Source organism: Aedes aegypti, chromosome 2, assembly GCF_002204515.2.
Source record: "Aedes aegypti strain LVP_AGWG chromosome 2, AaegL5.0 Primary Assembly, whole genome shotgun sequence".
NCBI lineage: Eukaryota > Metazoa > Arthropoda > Insecta > Diptera > Culicidae > Aedes > Aedes aegypti.
Window position 1 is genome coordinate 47920525 of NC_035108.1, and position 21947 is coordinate 47942471.

A 21947-nucleotide genomic window follows, 5' to 3' on the forward strand; every position below is an offset into this window, starting at 1 on the left:
TTCAATTGAGTTACCATTCGTGTAATTTTCAGTTACTTATAACTTAAAACCAGGTCAGATAACGGAATGTTGAAAATCATTTCTCAGAGAAATTTTAAAATTACTGGTTTTCGTGTTTATGTCATCGATGATTTACAAATCAATCACATTTTGATTTACGGCACGAATAATTACGGCAACTTCAACGTTTATGTCAACTTGAAAAATGATATTTTTTTAGTGTGTAGCTCCTTTTTTATCTCCTAATATTTGATAAATTCATTCTTAAGCCAAACTTGTTTGATACTCATAAGGAATCGTGCAATTTTCTGAATAAATCTTCCTTAAGTAGGTGTTCAATCATCATCCCTTTCCATCCCCCAGCTTTCGCAAGGACGTGGCCAGGACAGCTCTCGACTGTTGGAAGATGCGTCAATGTTGTCTAAGAGTTAGAGATTAGTCCCAAATCTCTGACTTTGGTAACGGACGTGAAGGAGGCAACCCTCATACAATCGTCTAGGACAAAAATGCTTACACGCAGAAAATTCTTGCATGATTGACATAACTTTTCCGATAGTTGCTTTAACATGCCAGGATACAATTGTTACAAGCATATTTTCGGTGCTTCTAAACTGACAGTATGGTTTGCCCAATCGCTTTTGCGTTTGTTTCTGTCTTCCATCACATGATTATTTCAATTATATTATTGTTGAATTAGCTTTCCGCACATTTTTACCTTGAAACGTTATGAGCTGTACCGCGAAAAACCGCTGTTTACCAACAAGCGATGTTGGAGTAGATGTAAGTTAATGCACTCTCACTCTCAAGATAGTGGATTGAATTCCTGCTCCCATTTTTATTTACATTTTGTCGCATTTTTACAATGTCGATAAAGAAGATTCGTGCCGGTTTTGACAACACAACATCAACAATAATACCATTGTCATGATTGTATATTAATATTGAGTCAATCATATCTATGGTTGATTCAATTATTTTGTGTAGTTGAACCAATCATACCAAATAGTTAAACCTAGCATAGATATTGTTGAATCAATTTTAATGTATGATTGACTGAAATCCAATATCAAATATGATTGATCTACCAGCAAATATGATTGACTGGACAATTCTTTTTTCTCCGTGTAATGCTTATACTAAATGCTGATAAGGAATCCTGTAATTTTCTTTCTAATTAGAATTAGTCTCAAAATGATATGGATTCGGGGTAATGGCGTTAAGGGTAGTGACCCATTCGGGGTAGTGTCGTTCGGGGTAATGACCCATTCGGGGTAATGGCTTTCGGGGTAATGGCGTTCGGAGTAATGGCGTTCGGGTAGTGGCGTTCGGGATAGTGTCATAGAGTCTTTCAACCATTACATTCATTTCTTATATCTAGGTGTTCTGTGTTATTAGACAACACTATCATCCTAATTTAGTAAAACAAATTTAAGATTGTATTAACATTTTGTTAACAACATATTACATTTCATTTGCCGTAGCAGTTAAGATTTTTTACAGGTGAGTTGATTTCACCTGCTTATATGAGAAAAAAACACGTTTTCAATTTACTTAACCTACACGCAAAAAATTCTTGCATGATTGACATAACTTTTCCGATAGTTGCTTTAACATGCCTGGATACATTTGTTACAAGCATATTATCGGTGCTTCTAAACTGACAGTATGGTTTGCCCAATCGCTTTTGCTTTTGTTTCTGTCTTCCATCACATGAATATTTCAATTATATTATTGTTGAATCAGCTTTCCACACATTATTACCTAGAAGCGTTATGAGCTGTACCGCAAAAAACCACTGTTCACCAACAAGCGATGTTGGAGTAAATGTTAGTTAATGAGCTCTCACTCTCAAGATAGTGGTTTGAATTCCTGCTCCCATTTTTATTTACATTTTGTCGCATTTTTGCAATGTCGATAAAGAAGATTCGTATCGGGTTTGACAACACAACATCAACAATAATACCATTGTCATGATTGTATATCAATATTGAGTCAATCATATCTATGGTTGATTCAATTATTTTGTGTAGTTGAACCAATCATACCAAATAGTTAAACCAACCATAGATATTGTTGAATCAATTTTAATGTATGGTTGACTGAAATTCAATGTAAAATATGATTGATCTACCAGCAAATATGATTGACTGGACAATTCTTTTTTCTCCGTGTACCTTAACCTAAATATATAACGCATTAATCGTGGCAATAGAAGATTGTAACGATTTTTGCCTGAAGTTTTTAATTATTTTATTTGATATTATTTCCAATGTTTCAACATTGGATATTCTATGAAACTCATTGGTATTTTTGTCTGGTTTTAAAATTGGTACAACCATTTGTCAGGAAAATATGCTAATTGTTAAATATATCAACTAAAAATGATAAGCTGCTTCTGGAAGTTTCTTGATGAAGATGTAGAAAATTCCATCATCGCCAAGAGCTTTCATATTTCTTTTGTTTTTTTATAATATTTCTCACTTCTTCCAAATCAATCTCCGTGGAATTTTCGAAAACGTTCTATTGATTGTGAATATTTTCGAAGTCCTGAGTAACTTGATTTTCAATTGGACTAGTAAGCCCTAAATTAAAATTGTACGCACTTTCAAACTGCACAGCAAGTTTTTGAGCTTTTTCGCAATTAGTTAGTAATAATTTGTTTTCCTCTTTTAATGCCGGTATTGCCTACTGACGTTTTTTCAAAATTTTAGATAATTTCCAAAATGGCTTAGAGCCAGGGTTCAATTGAGAAATTTTATTTTCAAAATTTTTGTTTCTTAATTGAGAAAAACGTTTCTTGATTTCTTTCTGCAAATTCTGCCATATAATTTTCATAGCAGGATCGCGAGTGCGTTGAAATTGCCTTCTCCTCACGTTTTTAAGGCGGATCAAGAGTTTAAGATCATCGTCTATAATCACGGATTCAAATTTTGCTTCACATTTTGGAATTGCAATGCTCCTGGCTTTAACAATGGAATTTGTTAATGTTCCAAGAGCATTGTCAATATCAAGTTTTGTTTGTAAAGAAATGTTAACATCAAGATTAGAGTCAATATATGTTTCATATATATTCCAGCCGGATCAAAAATAATTGTAAGTGGAGCTGATAGGATTGAGAATGGCTTCATGGGATATTTGAAACGTAACAGGGACATGATCAGAATCAAAATCAGCATGAGTAACTAATTGGCTACAAAGATGACCAGAGTCGGTTAAGACCAAGTCAATCGTAGATGGATTTCTAGAAGAGGAAAAACATGTAGGGCTATCAGGGTATTGAATTGAGAAATATCCCGGAGAGCACTCATCAAATAAAATTCTGCCGTTGGATGACAAAAAAAATGACTTATTGCGAGTCAATTTTCGCAAGTCAGTTTGGAGCAAATTAACTTGCTGTCCAAAGCATTGAAAAGGCAAATAGGCAGCTATGAGAGTATATTTACCAAGCTGTGTTTCAACAGAAACATCTAAAGTTTCAAAAACTTTAGTCTCAAATGACGAAAACAGTTGATGTTTTATACGCCCATGAATAATGATTGCAACTCCCCACATGCCCTATCAAGTCGATCATTACGATAAACAAAAAAGTTAAGATCTCTTTTGAGTTTGAATCCAGGTTTCAGTAATAATTGCTATATGCACGTTATTAACTGTAAGAAAATTAAACAGCTCGTACTCTTTACCATTCAGAGAACGAGCATTCCAATTTAAAATATTTAAATTATTATTTGGATCCATTAGAAAAACGTAATATAATAACAATTTGATTAGTAACTTGGACTGCTTCAGTCATAATGGTGGATTCAATTGTTCAGTTAGAAAATTGAAATCAGAGGCCGACATATCACTTGAAATGGGTACATTTGATGATTTTCCGTTAGAATTTTCGGTAGACGAAGAGGCGGAGTAGGAGTTGTGGCGGAAGGGTTTTTTTTTTTCATTTGGTTTGAAAAAAGTAGCTTGATTATGATCTACCTGATGGGTATGATTCCTAATCAAGCGATCGTTAACTGAAAAATGAGTATTATTCGATACTCTACCAGGAAAATTCCGGAAACGACCGTTATCGTAACGGATATTATCTTTCATCTGTCTGGTACGAGCCTCGACGACTCTTCTTCGCGAAGGGCAAGCCTAAAAATTGGACTTATGATTACTTCCGCAAATCATGCATTTAACATCCACACGGAGAAAAAAGAATTGTCCAGTCAATCATATTTGCTGGTAGATCAATCATATTTGATATTGGATTTCAGTCAATCATACATTAAAATTGATTCAACAATATCTATGCTAGGTTTAACTATTTGGTATGATTGGTTCAACTACACAAAATAATTGAATCAACCATAGATATGATTGACTCAATATTAATATACAATCATGACAATGGTATTATTGTTGATGTTGTGTTGTCAAAACCGGCACGAATCTTCTTTATCGACATTGTAAAAATGCGACAAAATGTAAATAAAAATGGGAGCAGGAATTCAATCCACTATCTTGAGAGTGAGAGTGCATTAACTTACATCTACTCCAACATCGCTTGTTGGTAAACAGCGGTTTTTCGCGGTACAGCTCATAACGTTTCAAGGTAAAAATGTGCGGAAAGCTAATTCAACAATAATATAATTGAAATAATCATGTGATGGAAGACAGAAACAAACGCAAAAGCGATTGGGCAAACCATACTGTCAGTTTAGAAGCACCGAAAATATGCTTGTAACAATTGTATCCTGGCATGTTAAAGCAACTATCGGAAAAGTTATGTCAATCATGCAAGAATTTTCTGCGTGCATGCGGCAATTTTTTGTACCATGACCCCACTTTTGGCACCGACGGCACTGAGTGGGGTTCTGGTAATTTCCTCCAGGTTTCTGGAAATGTTCCCATGTTACACGGATATCGAACATAAGTTTTGCTTTTCCTAAAGCTTTAATATTATTTAGTTCTTTTTTGTTAAAGTGAACTATATATTCTTGAGATAGCCCCTTCCGAACAATGCCAGATTGGGTTCTCTTTTTCATAATGATTACTTGGACTGGGGAAAATCCAAGTAAATCATTTATTCCTTTTTCGATCTCTTCAGGTGACATATAGTCACTTGAGGTCTCAACAAACGTTCAGTTTTGTCGTCATAAGTAAAACATTTGTGCATTTTCTCTTCAAGATGTTTGAGAAGAAGTTCGCGATCTTTAAGAGTTTCTGGCAAAACGCGACAGTCTCTTTTCTTTGCGATTTGGAAGGAGACCTTGATTCCCCTATAGGGAATGGAGTTCAAAATCTCCTGCCTAAATCCCGCAAATTCGGAACAACTGACCACTATAGGCAGCACTCTTTGTTTCCTCACTTGAATCAAAGAGCCTGGGCTAGAGACTGCTTCGATTTGGTGTTCGGAAAACTAGTCTAGAGTATCGAACTGCTCATTTCGATGCAATTATCAACATTATCCATTTATCCCTTGCAGGAAAGTTCACATTCCGGAGAAACTTCCATTCTTGCCACGTTTAGTGACAGTTTTAAATCCCACTTTTTTGGAAGGAAGTTGAGAATTCAGAAGTTCATCCTTCCTTTGTAGTTGCAACCATGTTTAGTGAATAAACGAAAGAAGATGAGACCTCCTAAGAGGTTTTTTTTTTCCCAAGACGGTGTCCAAGAAGGATTACCACCGCTAGCTTTCGCCAACGGGTCCAACGAAAAATCGAAGGCACGGGTACAAACAAAGATCGTAGAGGGATCAATAGTAGAAAAAATAGTACTGAAAAGTACTGTTTTAGTAGCACTGAAAAATACAGTTTTTAATTTTAGCACTGAAAAGTACTGTTTTATTAAGTAGATGAAAAAATCGAATTTAGTACTATACCATTTAATTCCACTAGAGTTTGTATCCTTTGACAGATACGCGTATTTCGACCTCAACTGTAAGGCCGTCTTCAGTGTCATGTACTAGACTCGACTGTTTTATTGCTTTAGGTTGTTTTTAGAAAACTTCCAAGAACAGAGAGAATTCGTGTACGCACAGCACGAAGGTACGATGCGCACTGCATAAATAAACTAATGTTCATTAGTTGCTAGAAAACACTTGTAGATATTCACAATCACTCATCTTTTTATGTTTTCTGGGCTCTTGTTTTAAATTGTCTGAAAAATGTTCGCGTAGAAGCCATCAATCAGATTTTAAGTTACTGTAAACAATTACAATCGTTCTTAAGTCACGAGAATTTTTCACACTAAAGTAAAAATTTATAGGAACACAATAAAAATAATAATGCTGATTGTTAAGTGTGAAAAATGTCTTTAACCGTACATAATTTCTATTGTCTCAATATAGTCTATAATCTACAAATAGTATGGAAAATTTTTCTAAATTTTATTGTAAAGACACATTTATTGGGCTTTTACGTCTTAGTCACGAGAACTAAAACAACACAAAATTTTAATTTGACTTTGTATGTCTGTCGCTTCTTGCGATGCTCATGAGCTTGAAAAGTATCAAACAACACGATTCGAAAATACATTATTTACAATTTCACCACCATTGTTCCATGAAATTTGAAAACACCCTCCACAACAAATTTACATTGCTAGATATAATATCTTCTTGGAATCTATACAGTACAGTCCCACCAATCAAAAGCAGCCCACTAATTAACTCTCCATTCAAATGAGTTACGATTGCAAATATTTTGGATCGTAAATAATTTTAATACACATTGACCGCCAACCGGATCATCAGTACGCACCGATAATCGAAGGGCGATAAATTTTAATTTGACCCATAATTTTAATGTTCCTTTTGGCGTGCCCTTCCTGTGGAATAACACACGGACGGGAATTAAACAGACATTCAAATTTAAATCCTCTTCGGGCGTGCCGGACGGTGCTATGTGGGTCAAAAAGTCCCTTTTGCACCATTATTGAATCACGAAGAAACGTGACCACTGGGTGCCAAATTGAATTACAACGACCCGCGTGCTGGTGGTTTTTGAGTGAATTAATCGATGTTGCAATTTTTGGGCGTAATTTGATTTGCCATCTTCCATCATCGCAGAGTGGTCGAGGTTTAGAAAATCATGGCACAAATTTCGCATTGAGCTCTCGCCGAGCGGTGTCACGAACACATGTGCAAATTTATTGGTTGAAAATACTACCGTTTGAATTTGCCGGGAATAGCTGATTTTTGTTTATATTTTCCATCAGCAATCTTCAAGTAGTGTTGGTGGCATGTAGCGAGTATCAGGGCAGACAATCGTCACCGTCATATGGAAAAAGTCGTCGACGAAACTGAAAAAAGAATCGTCATCGTCACTCAACCAGCGTTGGATGACGATTTGATGCAGTGGTCCGCCACAAAGGCTCGGCGTCATGACGAACACATAAGCCTCCTTCGTTATGGTCGAATCTTCGTTCGGGAGCTCTGAGCTGACTAAAAATATGAACCGTGGCGTCGATAGATTATGAGCAAGCTTCCGAATTCTCACTCACTCTCACGATAATGGATTTATCCCTCATAGCAATTTTCAGCGATTAGCTGCCTTGCGATTTTATCCGTCCACAAAACAAAGCGAAAATAGATAACTGCACCTCTCCGCAGCTGTGAGAAGTTTGTTTTCTCTTTCTCCGATCCATGGAGAACTTTTCCTGCATCCATCGCAACGAGCAGCAGCAGCTTTTATGCACCAAATTAACCACTCCTTTCGTCAAGTTGATGTGGTAGCATGGTTAGCGTGCACGCATCGCGGTTGTTTTTAGCAATGTTCTAGGTTCGAATCCCGTCGCCGGCACTAGTTTTTGTTTATCCCCATAGTGATAATTCTCGGGAGCAGTTGGTGAGCGAAAATATGATGGAGTGAAAAATAAATTATCCCCGGAGTGGAATGATTTTCAGTTATCCTCCAACGTAGCTCCAGGGAAAATTAGTGTGAGCGAAAAAAGACTTTCACGTGAGAAGTGAAAAAAGCATTCTCCTTACGTGCGAAAAATCGTAGATTTCGCATCATTGATACGAAAATTCAGAACCCTGATTATGAGCCTTTTTTGAAAAAATAAAACACAAACAAAAAAACAAAACGTGTCCGGAATTGAACAAACGATCTCTGAATCATCAATGATACGCGCTTACCAACAGAACTATTGTTAAAGCTTGAGGATCGCGGGTTAAATTGCTAATACAAGCAATTCTGGGATGGCATTCGCCGTTTTGTGCATAGCAAGCGAATATACAATAAACGCCTCCTTCGTTTGAGAAAGGGGAGCGAACGGAATGAAGACAAAGTTGTTCGTTGACGATTTTGGATTGACGATCGTCGTGCATTCTTTCGTCGATGACGAGACGACCAACTGCCAGAGTTATTATACTGGATGACGATGTCTTTTTTTATTTCGTCATCGCACTGTGATGAATCTGACGATTACCTGCCCTGGCGAGTATGTACATGAGCGCAGAAACCGCTATTCTTAGTATTTTATTATTTTTAGTTATAAAAAGTGTGTTGGAACATGAGTTAAGGTTGAAGACTCTATTATGGGCATTATCATTTTTTTGGTTCTCAAAGAACAAAATTCTAACAAAACTGTTATATAGATGAATGTTTGACTCTGTTTTTCATCTTAAAACTAAGTTTGGGAATGGGATTGTTGCCAACTTTTTGAAAAACTGAACAATTGTGCATCGGTGTCATCGATGTTCGCAGTTTTCTGGAAACTCAGGGCTATGGGTTGTATTCTTTGCACCCCGACAAACATTGATCGATTCGCACCCCTTATCGGACGGGTGACGACGACTGGAGCAAATTTGAATATGTCATGCATGCTGACAAGAGGGTAATAAGAAGAATGGACCGCACATTGAAGGGAACATTAAAGAAGGACACGAAGGAAATTGTAAATTGAAATTAACATTTCCCTTCGGCTCCTCCTCCTACAATCAACAATCAACCAACCATGGATGGATGTCGAAGTACTACTGCTGTTGTAAATTGGAAATGCGGTCCTGGCTTTGAAATTTGGCGCCACGTGACCAAACGTGTGCCACCTTCAATTATGTTGCTTTCATCACAGACAAACAGACGTAACACTTAGAACAAATCTCGATCAAAATCATAGTCACGAGGACATGTGCGCCCAATGCTAAAATTATTGTATTTGGCCGACGGGCCAACAGATGGCGGTAGTGCGCAAACGTCAAACGCGAACAAAAACGATGCGAGCGCTGCGGGTGGAGGATTGACCACCTACCATATTTTTGAATCGACCGTTAAAAAGGTGGTCGATGGACAATGATGAGAGTGTGACGTCTGTTTGTCTGTGCTTTCATCTTTGGGAGAGCCAAATTGCTTTTGTGACAAACTGAATGGCTTGAGCACGAGAACGATCGTTACTTTTATTACTTTTTATATGACATTGTGTCTACGGTGCACTTGGGTGCTGGATGATCAGATTGGTGCTCCAAAAGATTCGTGAGCTGATCGTGTTACTTTTGCATTTGAAGCAAGAATGTCCAAATAATAAAATCTCTAAATCTAACACATATCAATTGATTTTATGCCAATCAAACATTATAATTCTTCTAGAAATTGTGAAAAGAAGCTAAAATTTAAACAGTATTCTACAAAACGTCCTAACAAAGGACATATATTGAATTGCGAAAATGCATGAACTCAAGATAGAATTTTCAGCAAAATTTATGTGTATGAGGAAATTGATGGCTAAAGTTCATTGAAGATTTTGAAGTAGAGGTACAAAACAAATTAATCGAAGTTTTTTTTAACGCTTCTGTGAAATGAATTGAGGGAAAATTTTCGGTTGTAGACAGCAATAAGGCGGATTTTTTTTTAAAGTGAATGAGAAAATTCTGAGAAATTTTTTTGACGAAAGCAAAATTAAAAACAAGCAAAGGATAGTAACTCAGGAAAAAATTGTGCCAGAATATCCGTAAAAATCAGTCCATTCCAATCAGACCAAAACAGATTATGATTTTACTAATAAACAAAAAAGATATAGCATAAACAAAAAATGAACAGTCCTTAAATCCTGATTTTTTTTTTTCAATCTCAGCGTGCGTGATTCTTGCAAGGATTCAATCCCAGGATGGACCAATGGACCATTGCACGAGTTCACTATTTGACGTTTGAGCGGTGCCGTGTTATTTACGTGACCATGGCAACGAGTAAATTTGGCACCACTCAAACGTCAAATGAGTGAACTCGTGTATCGGTCCATGCACGAGTTCACTTATTTGACGTTTGAGCGGTGCCGAATTCACTGATTTCTATGGTCATGTAAAACGTCAAAAAGTGAACGCGTGCATAGGTCTATTGTCATTCACGGAGAAAAAAGAATTGTCCAGTCAATCATATTTGCTGGTAGATCAATCATATTTGACATTGAATTTCAGTCAACCATACATTGAAATTGATTCAACAATATCTATGGTGGGGTAAACTTTTTGGTATGATTGGTTCAACAACACAAAATAATTGAATCAATCATAGATATGATTGACTCAATATTAATATACAATCATGACAATAGGCCTTTTCATGTGACAGATCCGTCTATGCATTTGTTTACATCGGTGGAGGACCGGTGCTAACACGCACGGAGAAAAAAGAATTGTCCAGTCAACCATATTTGTTGGTAGATCAATCATTTTTGACATTGTATTTCATTCAACCATACATTAAAATTGATTCAACAATATCTATGCTAGGTTTAACTATTTGGTATGATTGGTTCAACTACACAAAATAATTGAATCAACCATAGATATGATTGACTCAATATTAATATACAATCATGACAATGGTATTATTGTTGATGTTGTGTTGTCAAACCCAGCACGAATCTTCTTTATCGACATTGCAAAAATGCGACAAAATGTAAATAAAATGGGAGCAGGAATTCAAACCATTATCTTGAGAGTTTCACTCTGCTTTCACTCAATCGCTTTCAGCGCGTTAACTTATTATCTATTCCAACATCGCTTGTTGGTAAACAGCGGTTTTTCGCGGTACAGCTCATAACGTTTCAAGGTAAAAATGTGCGGAAAGCTAATTCAACAATAATATAATTGAAATAATCATGTGATGGAAGACAGAAACAAACGCAAAAGCGATTGGGCAAACCATACTGTCAGTTTAGAAGCACCGAAAATATGCTTGTAACAATTGTATCCTGGCATGTTAAAGCAACTATCGGAAAAGTTATGTCAATCATGCAAGAATTTTCTGCGTGCGGGCCTGTCATTTTCATAGAAGAACTGTCAAAGTGCTTCCCGATCAGCTGATTTGAGACGTCATGTGAATAGGCCTATGGTATTATTGTTGATGTTGTGTTGTCAAAACCGGCACGAATCTTCTTTATCGACATTGCAAAAATGCGACGAAATGTAAATAAATATGGGAGCAGGAATTCAAACCACTGAGAGCGAGAGCGCATTAACTTACATCTACTCCAATACCACTTGTTGGTAAACAGCGGTTTTTCGCGGTACAGCTCATAACGTTTCAAGGTAAAAATGTGCGGAAAGTTAATTCAACAATAATATAATTGAAATAATCATGTGATGGAAGACAGAAACAAACGCAAAAGCGATTGGGCAAACCACACTGTCAGTTTAGAAGCACCAAAAATATGCTTGTAACAATTGTATCCTGGCATGTTAAAACAACTATCGGAAAAGTTATGTCAATCATGCAAGAATTTTCTGCCAATCAATCGAATGGATATGAGACGCTCCTCATCTCAAGCATGAATATTCGACGTTTTGTTGAGATTTAGGAGTAGAAGTAGAGTAGAAGAGTAAGGAATTTCGTCTACTTGAGAAGTGATTGTATCTAACGTATTATACACGGAGAAATATTTTTACTTAATTTTTGAGTTTACTTTACCCAAAATTAAGTATATCGATTATAGTTTCAACCCAAAATCTCTCGGTTTTCTCTTTCTCCCACACGAATGTTGTCAACAATAGAGAGAGCTGCATCTACCCAATGGGGGTACTTTGGCCCAATAAGCCAAATTTGGGTAAATGCAACTTTTCTCATGTTTGGGTCGAAAGAACTCAATTTTGCGTTAAATCAACCCAAAATTGAGTATATTTTTCTAATGGAATCAAAGCCAAACTACCTAGTGGGGACCTTGGAAATTTAGCCAAAATTGAGTTATTGGGCTCAACTACGGAATTGCGTTGAAACAACCCAAAATTGAGTTGAATTCCGTCTCCGTGTACATTTAAATTAAGATCAAACTTCGTAAGAGAAATGAAATATCACCCTAGCACGGTGTCGGTTGTTACTCCGAGAAAGGCAATTCGTATACGTCAGCGAACCACTATATGAGAATACCGACGCCGAACTTCTAATTCTACCCGGATTGTCAAAGATCTAAAAATAGGCTATTGAAAATTGTCACAAGACTTCCAGTTCCCGAACCAGCTATGCATGTTGACATGATTCACATATCCCAAAAGTCCTGTCAAATAGAAATTTTCAAATAAGCATGAAGGAGACATCTATGCTAACTCGATTCATTTTACCAGCTAACATAATCGATCACGGATTGAATCCTTTCAAACAAAAAATAAATTTTGCTACGGTGATTTAAAATCTCAATAGCTCTCTTGGAGTGGGATTTTTCGAAGACTGTTTACAGATATCAAAAACGAACAAGAAAAATATTATTTGTGTTGCCTAGGTTTTGTTAAATTATTGAGTAAAGTATTTCGTCAAATTAAATAATACTCACATTTATAAAGACAATAATTTTGAATGATTCTTCATATTTTTGGGTGTTCACGGAAATTTGAATACAATTTCGAATACTGAAGCATAGACAAACAGTTCACACCAGCATAATTTGTTGAGCATGCTGTTTTAAACAAAAAGACCTGCAGATGGCGGTAGTATGAAACGTCGAACACGAAGAAAAACGATGCGCGCGTCTCCTGATGGTGAATTTTGAAACTTAGTGAATTTAGTTTGATCGCTAAATTAGTGCTCGATGGAAATTTAATCAGTGTTACTTCTGTTTTTTCCTTGACTGAAGTTTCTTTATTTTTATTTTCTGATTTGTATCCCTCACGCGATGATTCCAATCTAAAAGAGCTTGTTTAAATTTGTGTATCATCAAAAAAGTGTAAGATTGTCTCACAAAGAGAAATATATAATTTAATGGTTATATCTGACGAAAATGATCTGTTGTCATAAAACAAGAGCAGAAGAATTAGTTAGTTCATTAAATTAATGTATATAAATTATATTTCTCGCTAAATATTGAAGCTATATGGTTTCAAATTTTATTGAAATTCCGGATTTTTGGCTCAATATCGTAATATTGTTGAAATCTCTACATTGAACATGAAATTCGTTTAGTAATTTCAAAGACAACTTCGAATCTTGAAAGTTGAACTTAGAATAACAAGTTGGATCAACATTTTCCTTTCCACTGATACATGTACCGTCAAACGGGGTAACTTATAAAACTTTAAAGTTATATAGAGGAAAAATTTTAGGACTTGGATGAACTAAAAACAATCTGATAGCTTAATTGCCACCTAAAGAACGGCTCGCGGATTTATATCTTCTTTCGAAATTTGGATTCCTTTAGGCAAATTCCAGCGCGCATTTTCTTCAAAGAGAATATAAATTTTCTTGCTAGTGAATGGAAGTAGATTTCTTCTCTTCGAAGAAATTGTCCACCGGAATTCGCCTTCTGGAATTCAGAGAGGCGTAAAATAAATTATTTTCTTGCTGATCCCTCTCATCATATCTGGTAAAAAATCTGAAGTGAATCCTTTAAGTAAAGTATTTGACGTGTAAACGTGTAATCTATGTTGGATTTTCTGGATTTTTTTTAAATATGTCCCTTCAGGATTTTTTTTAAATATGTCCCTTGAAACGTCTGAAGGTAAAGATGAATCGAAGCCAAACCGCAATTTTTCAAGAGCACAAATCTGGAGAATCGAACATCCGTTTGATTTGAAAACTTAATCGATCGGTCACTCTCTGATGGTGATCAATCGATTAAGTTTTTAGCTTAGACGGATCTACGGTTCATCAGATTTGTGCTCTTGAAAACTTGAGTTTTAGCTTCAATTTGTCTTCACGACAGTTAACGTTTGATGCTTCTTTTGCGAGTTTTGTGCCTTCAATGTTTTTTTAATTATTTAATTTGGATTTCAAGCTGTTTCACCACGTGTAAGTCTTAAAAAATATCAGCCTATTTATCAAAAAATATCCTTCGAACCGGATTTGAACCAGTGACCTATGGATAACTGCTCGAAATTTTCACGCACCAATGCAATGGTTGATGGTACTCAATTTCCACTTCTACAGTCCACCGCTCTACCAACTGAGCTATCGAAGGCTAGCGATCGTGTGTCGACTTTTGGAAAAGTAAAAGCTTGAGGTTTGAGTTTCTACAATTCATCACAAGACACCCCTCTCCAAAACTTATAGTGCATCAACATTAAGTTCAATACAATTGTAACAAAGCAAAATATGCAACGCCTGATCTATTTTGAGCCACTTCATCCCACCTTCATCACCTTTCACTTTGATCTCCCCTCTTGAGCAGCCAATTTATGAACCACTTGCGAATAGCTACACAAACTGATTACATAAAATTGTGGCGGTCGGCGCACATGATGTGGCACACGCTGGTGATAAGACTCGTTTTTTATTCACCACACCGACACCTTAAAGCAAGCCTTCGATAGCTCAGTTGGTAGAGCGGTGGACTGTAGAATGATTAAATTAATTCCTCGTCGAAAGTTGAGAACATCAAACGCACAGTTATCCATAGGTCACTGGTTCAAATCCGGTTCGAAGGATCATTATTTTACCGGAATTGAGCCCATTGGGAAACAACGCCTCGAAACCCGAACATAAACCCGAAATATGCTCTCAAGTTTCCCACAATTCCTTCCAAAATGCCAAAAATCCCAAAATCACGCTTTCCAAATGAATTTCCAAATAAAAATACCATCCATCCATCCGTCGATAGCTGGAGAGCGATCGTGAGTCAACAACAATTCGGTGGGAAGCCTTCTTGAATTACACTTTCCCACGTTCTGAGCCTCGGCGAACCCTTTCGACTTCAGCTGAGGCTTCCCGTTCCAGGGTCGGGGTGACTTCCGCGCTCCCCCGCGTCGTTCTCTTGTGGAAGGTGCTTCCAGCAAGGGGCAGCCGAACTGACAAGCTTTTAAAGACGGGGAACCCTCTGAAAACCGAATTAAGTTTTATATCAGTTGATTCCAATAGAGTTTGTATCCTTTGATAGATACGCGTATTTGGATCTCAACTGTGCTTATTTTCAGTTTTTATAAGAAAACATTTATTTCCTAAATGCTGATATTTTTGCTGGTTTTGCGATTTTTCAGCGTAAAATTTATTCCTAAATGCTATTTTGTAATCTGTAATTGCTAATTTTCACCCAGATATCACTTGACTAGAATTATTTTATTGACTGTTTTTGGAGATAAAGTTGTGATGGTTATCATTTTCCTAGGGCTCGATAATATTTTTCCCTACAACAAATATCGCCTTTTCTCGATGGCACACACTAATCCGTCGAACGTGTGCAGCCAGGCTGCATGCGTTGAGTTCGAGGAAAATTGAAATCCTCCGAAAAAGGAAACATTCATAAACAAACCATAATTACATTACGCGGGGATAGTCCCTTGCATTGCTTTTTTACGTTTTTATCATCACTTATTGCGATGCGATTGGTAATGGAAGAAGGAGCAATCACTAACCCGATCGGTGGGAAATGACATTGTTGGCTTTAGAGCCGGGCTTATACGAACGGGATCGTATCGGATAGACATATTTATACAAGCTAAGTGAATTTTTGCTATTCTTGTAGTAATATAGATCTCAATTTCAACATATCGCTCATCGCTCATAAAAAAACTCATGACAAGATACAAATGATCATCTTTTTTGTACAATTACATTGCAACTTTTGTACCACAACAAGTTTATGTGTTACACTTTGGGTTCAAAATTTCAAAAAAAAATCACGTACAACATTATTGTTGAAACTGGCTACACGGACGGCAGCATGGCTTTGGATGTGGTAGAGAACGACGATCGGGATCACCCATCGATCGTGTAAATGCATACAGAATCAGCAATACATCAGACTAGATGATAGAGTTTCGTTCTACTTCGTCGTATGCGATATTATTCGTCGTATCAAACTAAAAATGTTCCACTGCGACGGGTATTCCAACTTACCTGCAACATTGTAGGCTGACCATACGTACCGTATTTAACGGGACAGTACCGTTTTTATCCCCTCGACGGACTGTCCCGTCATTCAATTGAAAATGCTCGAATTGGCCCGTATTTTAGGATATGGAGAATTGGCACATAATTTTCAACACCAGTAAATATAAAAATGAAAATAACAACAGAACAAACAGTTTTTAGAAATATTTCAGAGTTTATTGTCTTACTTATCTATTTTCCAAGCAATTTTTAGTTTCTCAAACAGAGTTAAACTTGATCCGTACATGCTTCTGCTTAACTTTTTGTGTTTCTTTACTCATATTTATGCTAAATTTTGGTGGATTTCCAAAATACGGATCTCCATAAGATAATTATTCGTATATGTAACACCTAAAATGAAAAATAACTACTATGTGTTTACTTCTGATACGCAATTGATTGGATTAACTGTTAAAAAAGTGGATATTTCAATAAAGTAATGAAATATTAGAAAAAATTACGTTTGAATTTGAAAAATTGAAAAGTGTAACGATTTTTTTAGGAAATTCTTAAAAAACGCTGCTTCTCGGAAATCAAAGAATGAGCTTCAAGGTTCTTAAGTGATTTTTTATTGAATCATACAGACATGTAGCTTGGGATTGCATAATCTGGTTCTGCTACTTTCCCTCGAATGGCGATTTCCCGAATGTCGTTCTCCCAACGCCTGTTCTCAGAATGCTAGTTCCCCGAAAACCCCGTTTCCCCTAATAGCTCAGTTCTTTGAAAAGTTCTAACACTCATAATTGTCATAACCTTTTGCATTTCATGGTGGTGAACAATATGTATTTCATATCAAATATCTCCTTATGTGGTAGCTTATCGATCTTTCTAATTCAATACTATCTCACTACCCGAGTAGAAGCAAAGTTCTTACCATTAAATCGAGATATTGATTTGATTGACATAAGAGATAAAAGTTCTGAAGATAATATCAAAAATTTATTCCTGGAGCTTCTGAGCCATAGCTAAATTTGATGTTGGAAGATCTAAGGAATAGCTCGCTGATATTGGTGAGATCTTATAAAAGCTAAACATGTTATGCTAAGTATAGGAGTAAATTTTACATATAATATTCGGATCTTTTATCTCTTACATCTTGCAAGTTAATATCACTTTTGTATGTCCATATCAAAATTTGCTATTACTTAGCTTTTTTCGCCTGCTCGGGTAAATACTATTATTGCACTTTTTTGAGCTGCATTGCTTTACAAGGGAATGGGTCATTCGGGGAAATGGCTTCGGAGAAACGGGCCATTCGGGGAACTGGAGTTCAGGGAAAAGTAGCGCAATTGCATAATCTATGTCTTTTAAAATTGTCCCGTTTCTGTTTTTTATTTATCCCGTTTTTATCTGGTTGGCTTATTGTCAGCCTATGCAACATAGATTCATTTTCCAAGAGTATACTATATAAATTATACTATATAAATATATAAATTATAAATTATAATTTTGTGAAAGCTGTCATGGTTCGTACACTTGTATACGCAGAAAATTCTTGCACGATTGACATAACTTTTCCGATAGTTGCTTTAACATGCCTTCATACAATTGTTACAAGCATATTATCGGTGCTTCTAAACTGACAGTATGGTTTGCCCAATCGTTTTTGCTTTTGTTTCTGTCTTCCATCACATGAATATTTCAATTATATTATTGTTGAATCAGCTTTCCGCACATTATTACCTTGAAACGTTATGAGCTGTACCGCAAAAAACCACTGTTTACCAACAAGCGATGTTGGAGTAGATGTACGTTAATACGCTCTCACTCTCAAGATAGTGGTTTGTATTCCAGCTCCCATATTTTTTTTTTTCATTTTGTCGCATTTTTGCAATGTCGATAAAGAAGATTCGTGCCGGGTTTGACAACACAACATCAACAATAATACCATTGTCATGATTGTATATTAATATTGAGTCAATCATATCTATGGTTGATGCAATTATTTTGTGTAGTTGAATCAATCATACCAAATAGTTAAACTAACCATAGATATTGTTGAATCAATTTTAATGTATGCTTGACTGAAATTCAATGTAAAATATGATTGATCTACCAGCAAATATGATTGACTGGACAATTCTTTTTTCTCCGTGTACACGAAAAATGCAATAAAACTACTGTATTTCGATAAATAACTTCAGTCCTATTATCCACTTTGCACTTTTTCACGAAAATCGCATGGACGAACACGATTTTAGAGTAATGTTTTTTTTTTTGTTTTTTACAAGGGGGAAATCTGCAAACAGATGCTCTGAGAAGGTAACTCAGGGAATGCGGGGATGATGCATCAACGACGACCCGCTAAAACCGTCACTGTACTTGAGCAATTCTATTAGAATTTCTCAAGTGGTGAACAGTGCATCGACATGACCCTTGGACTCAGACCTTTATCTCCCCGGAACCACCTTACGGTATTTCTTCGGGGAGGGACCAGTGCATATAGCACAACACGTGTAGCAGAAGTAGCCAAGGCAAACTGCTTCTCCTAGCCGACTTAAACAATGTTACAAGGGACCAGCCTCGGCAGGGCTAATCCTCTGCAGCCAACTCTTGGTCGGCATTCTAACATAATGGTATTGACAGCCGTAGTTACTGCATTCCAGCACTCGGCATCCGCACACATTCTCTCTATTATATTGTCGGGGGATTTGTCCCCTCCGCATGTAGTGAGCATGCAGAGGTCGCAACGTGGGCAATCGAACACGACATGCTCCGCTGTTTCCTCCACACCAGCACAATTGGGGCACGCAGGAGATTCCGAGTGCCCGAACCTATGCAGGTACTGTCTATAGCAACCATGTCCTGTCAGAAACTGTGCAGGTGGAAGTTCACTTCTCCATGGTTTCTACCATACCAATCTGACACATTTGGTATTAGCCGATTGGTCCATCTACCCTTAGTGGAGTTATCCCATTCCTGCTGCCTGTCGCGGACTCCTCTGGTACCCCTTTGGTTGAAGCATTGAACATCTTCCTTGATGATGAGCCCGATGGGCGTCATCCCGGCTATGATGCACACGGCCTCTTTAGATACAGTCTGGTATGCACTTGCTACTCTTAAGCACATTATTCTGTACGTGCTTTCCAACCGCTTTAGGTTTCTGCTCGTTCTAAGCGCTTTTGACAGATTGGTCCTCCCTACCTTAGTATGGATAGCGCCACACAGTTAAAAATAATGAAGATTACACGTCATGTAAACTTCATTTATGCGATGTAAACATGACGTCATGTAAATTTAAGTCTGGAATCATGTAAATTCGTGTTATATGTCATGTAATCACACAGAGTCCTGCTGGATTACATGACATATAATTGAAGTTTACATGACATATCATGTAAATATCCATTATAATCCACGCTCCAATTATGTGCATTATATGTGTCAGAAATTTGCACGTTTCGTTCAAACTGTGCACGCTTGCCAGTAGCTTGCGTTTGCTGGCAATTACAGCAGAGCTGTTAGACATCATCCTTGAAAGCGCCGCGCCGCTATACATGTAGATGCCCTTTTACAGGCATATTCAACGTGGCTAGCGAAGCTGAGCTTGTTAGCGATCATTACCCCAAGAAGCCTACCGAGATAAGCGCCCGTTGCTCGGACTTGCGGTTGTTAACCACCACCACCTTAGTCTTGTGACGGGCCAGTCCTAGTTTCCTAGACTTCATCCATTCCTCAACTATGGAAATAGAGTGCGCTGTCGTCAACACTACTTCTTCCATCGATTCGCCTTAAACCACTAGGGTGATGTCGTCGGCGAAGCCATCAATCTTAACACCCGTTGGAAGTGGCAGCCTCAGTACGTTATGGTACATCGCATTCCATAACAGCGGGCCCAGGATTGAAACTTGAGGTACTCCCGCGGTAATTCGAACGCTTTTCTGTCCCTCCTCTGTGCCATACAGCAGAATCCTACTATCAAATTAGCTTTCTAGAAACTTACACAGAGGGGCCCAGATAGCCTTAGCGGTAAACGCGCAGTTATTCAGCAAGACCAAGCTGAGGGTCGTGGGTTCGAATCCCACCGGTCGAGGATCTTTTTAGATTGGAAATTTTCTTGACTTCCCAGGGCATAGAGTATCTCCGTACCTGCCACACGAAATACGCATGCAAAAATGATCATTGGCATAGTAAGCTCTCAGTTAATAACTAAGGAAGTGCTCATAAGAACACTAAGCTGAGAAGCAAACTCTGTCCCAGTGGGGACGTAACGCCAGAAAGAAGTAGAAGAAGATTACACAACTGCACCGGTACCTTGAGACGGTGGAGTGCGTGTGCTATTGCTTTCCAGCTTGCGCTGTTGAACGCATTCTTCACATCCAGAGTGACAACCGCGCAGTAACGGATTCCGCTCCTTTTATGCTCGATTGCCACCTCAGCTGTCTGAACGACCGACTGGATGGCATCCAGAGTAGATTTACCTTTTCTGAATCCAAACTGGTTGTTGGACAGCCCTGTAATGGGCAGCTCCGGACACTGAATAAATTATTTTAAATTCTGGTTTACAAGTCACACTTCGATTTTATTTCACTTGTTCAATTTCTCCCTCTACACACCGTCTCGTCCCCGTCACTAATCCCCCTCATCTCCCCTTCTCTCACCCAGCTACCTCCCAAGGTCATCTACTTTCAGGTTCATCTCATTTCTGTTGTCATAGTAGTAGTAAATCCCTACATCCCACTTCACTTCTATTTTGACGTTGGATAACGTCTTACGGCAACATACTGGGGTACAATTTCGAAAAACGAAAAATCGCTCGCGTCACGAAAAGTGGTTAGATTTTGACTGTTAATAACTTACTAACGCCCGCATAAATTTTCAAGATTCTTGCACCAATCGATTGGAAATCTTTCTACGAACCTACTCAAATAATGAAAACTATTGATTTGCATGACTTAACTATTGAAAAATTGGTAAATATCGAGGCATGTCTTATTTTTCGTAGAAAAGCACATTTTTTTTTGCTGTTATAAGGTTTTGACGTTTTGAAGTTTACATGTACCGTAATCCGAGGTAACATTGATCATTTTTTTGAATATTTCTTAAATATTTCGTTTGAAAATGCAAATGTTACAAATTTCATATTTTTAAAACAAGTACTGCTACCCATAGCTGGTGACTATATACTGCATTTTGTTTTTTTGAAAGATTTAAGCATGTTTAAAAAAATGTTTTAAGTGATTTTTTGATATTGCTGATATGGGGTAACATTGATCACCTTTATAAACAACGTTCGGTAATATTGAAAATATCGTTACTTACTTAAATCGTGGCCCCCGAAGCCGAATATGAAGGCCAAACTCTTACAAGTCATTTACTTTTTGAGTTATTTTAAAACTAAAAACATTTCGAACCACAGAATACGCCTAAAGGTAGGCAATTTCCTAAAGGAATTCTATATTCTTTTCAGTAATTCGTTAATGTTGCCTAATTGAACATACTTATGAAAGTTTTGACAACGGAATCGTTTTTGGCGATGCCATTTTTAGTAAGAACCACATTTTCCTTGCTCATATCGTTTGCAGAACTTATGTGAGACATGAATCTTCGGTAGTGTCATCCTTAACGATTGAAATCATTGTTTCGAAAAGTTGATAAATTTACGCATAATGTAAACGTAATTTTCGCAAAAATCCTCACTTACATTAGCTTATGAATATAAGAAAGAGAAGC

The 21947-nt window shown here is 37.2% G+C and overlaps 2 non-coding genes across 2 annotated transcripts; one reads left to right on the forward strand and one right to left on the reverse strand.

Annotated features, from left to right (window-relative positions):
• Positions 1–14237: 14237 nt before the first annotated feature.
• Trnay-gua lies at positions 14238–14367 on the reverse strand. Its single transcript has 2 exons — positions 14331–14367; positions 14238–14273 (listed from the first exon to the last, which is right to left on the reverse strand). It is a non-coding gene; the product is annotated as a tRNA-Tyr (tRNA).
• A 342-nt stretch (positions 14368–14709) lies between these two features.
• Trnay-gua lies at positions 14710–14833 on the forward strand. Its single transcript has 2 exons — positions 14710–14746; positions 14798–14833. It is a non-coding gene; the product is annotated as a tRNA-Tyr (tRNA).
• Positions 14834–21947: the final 7114 nt, after the last annotated feature.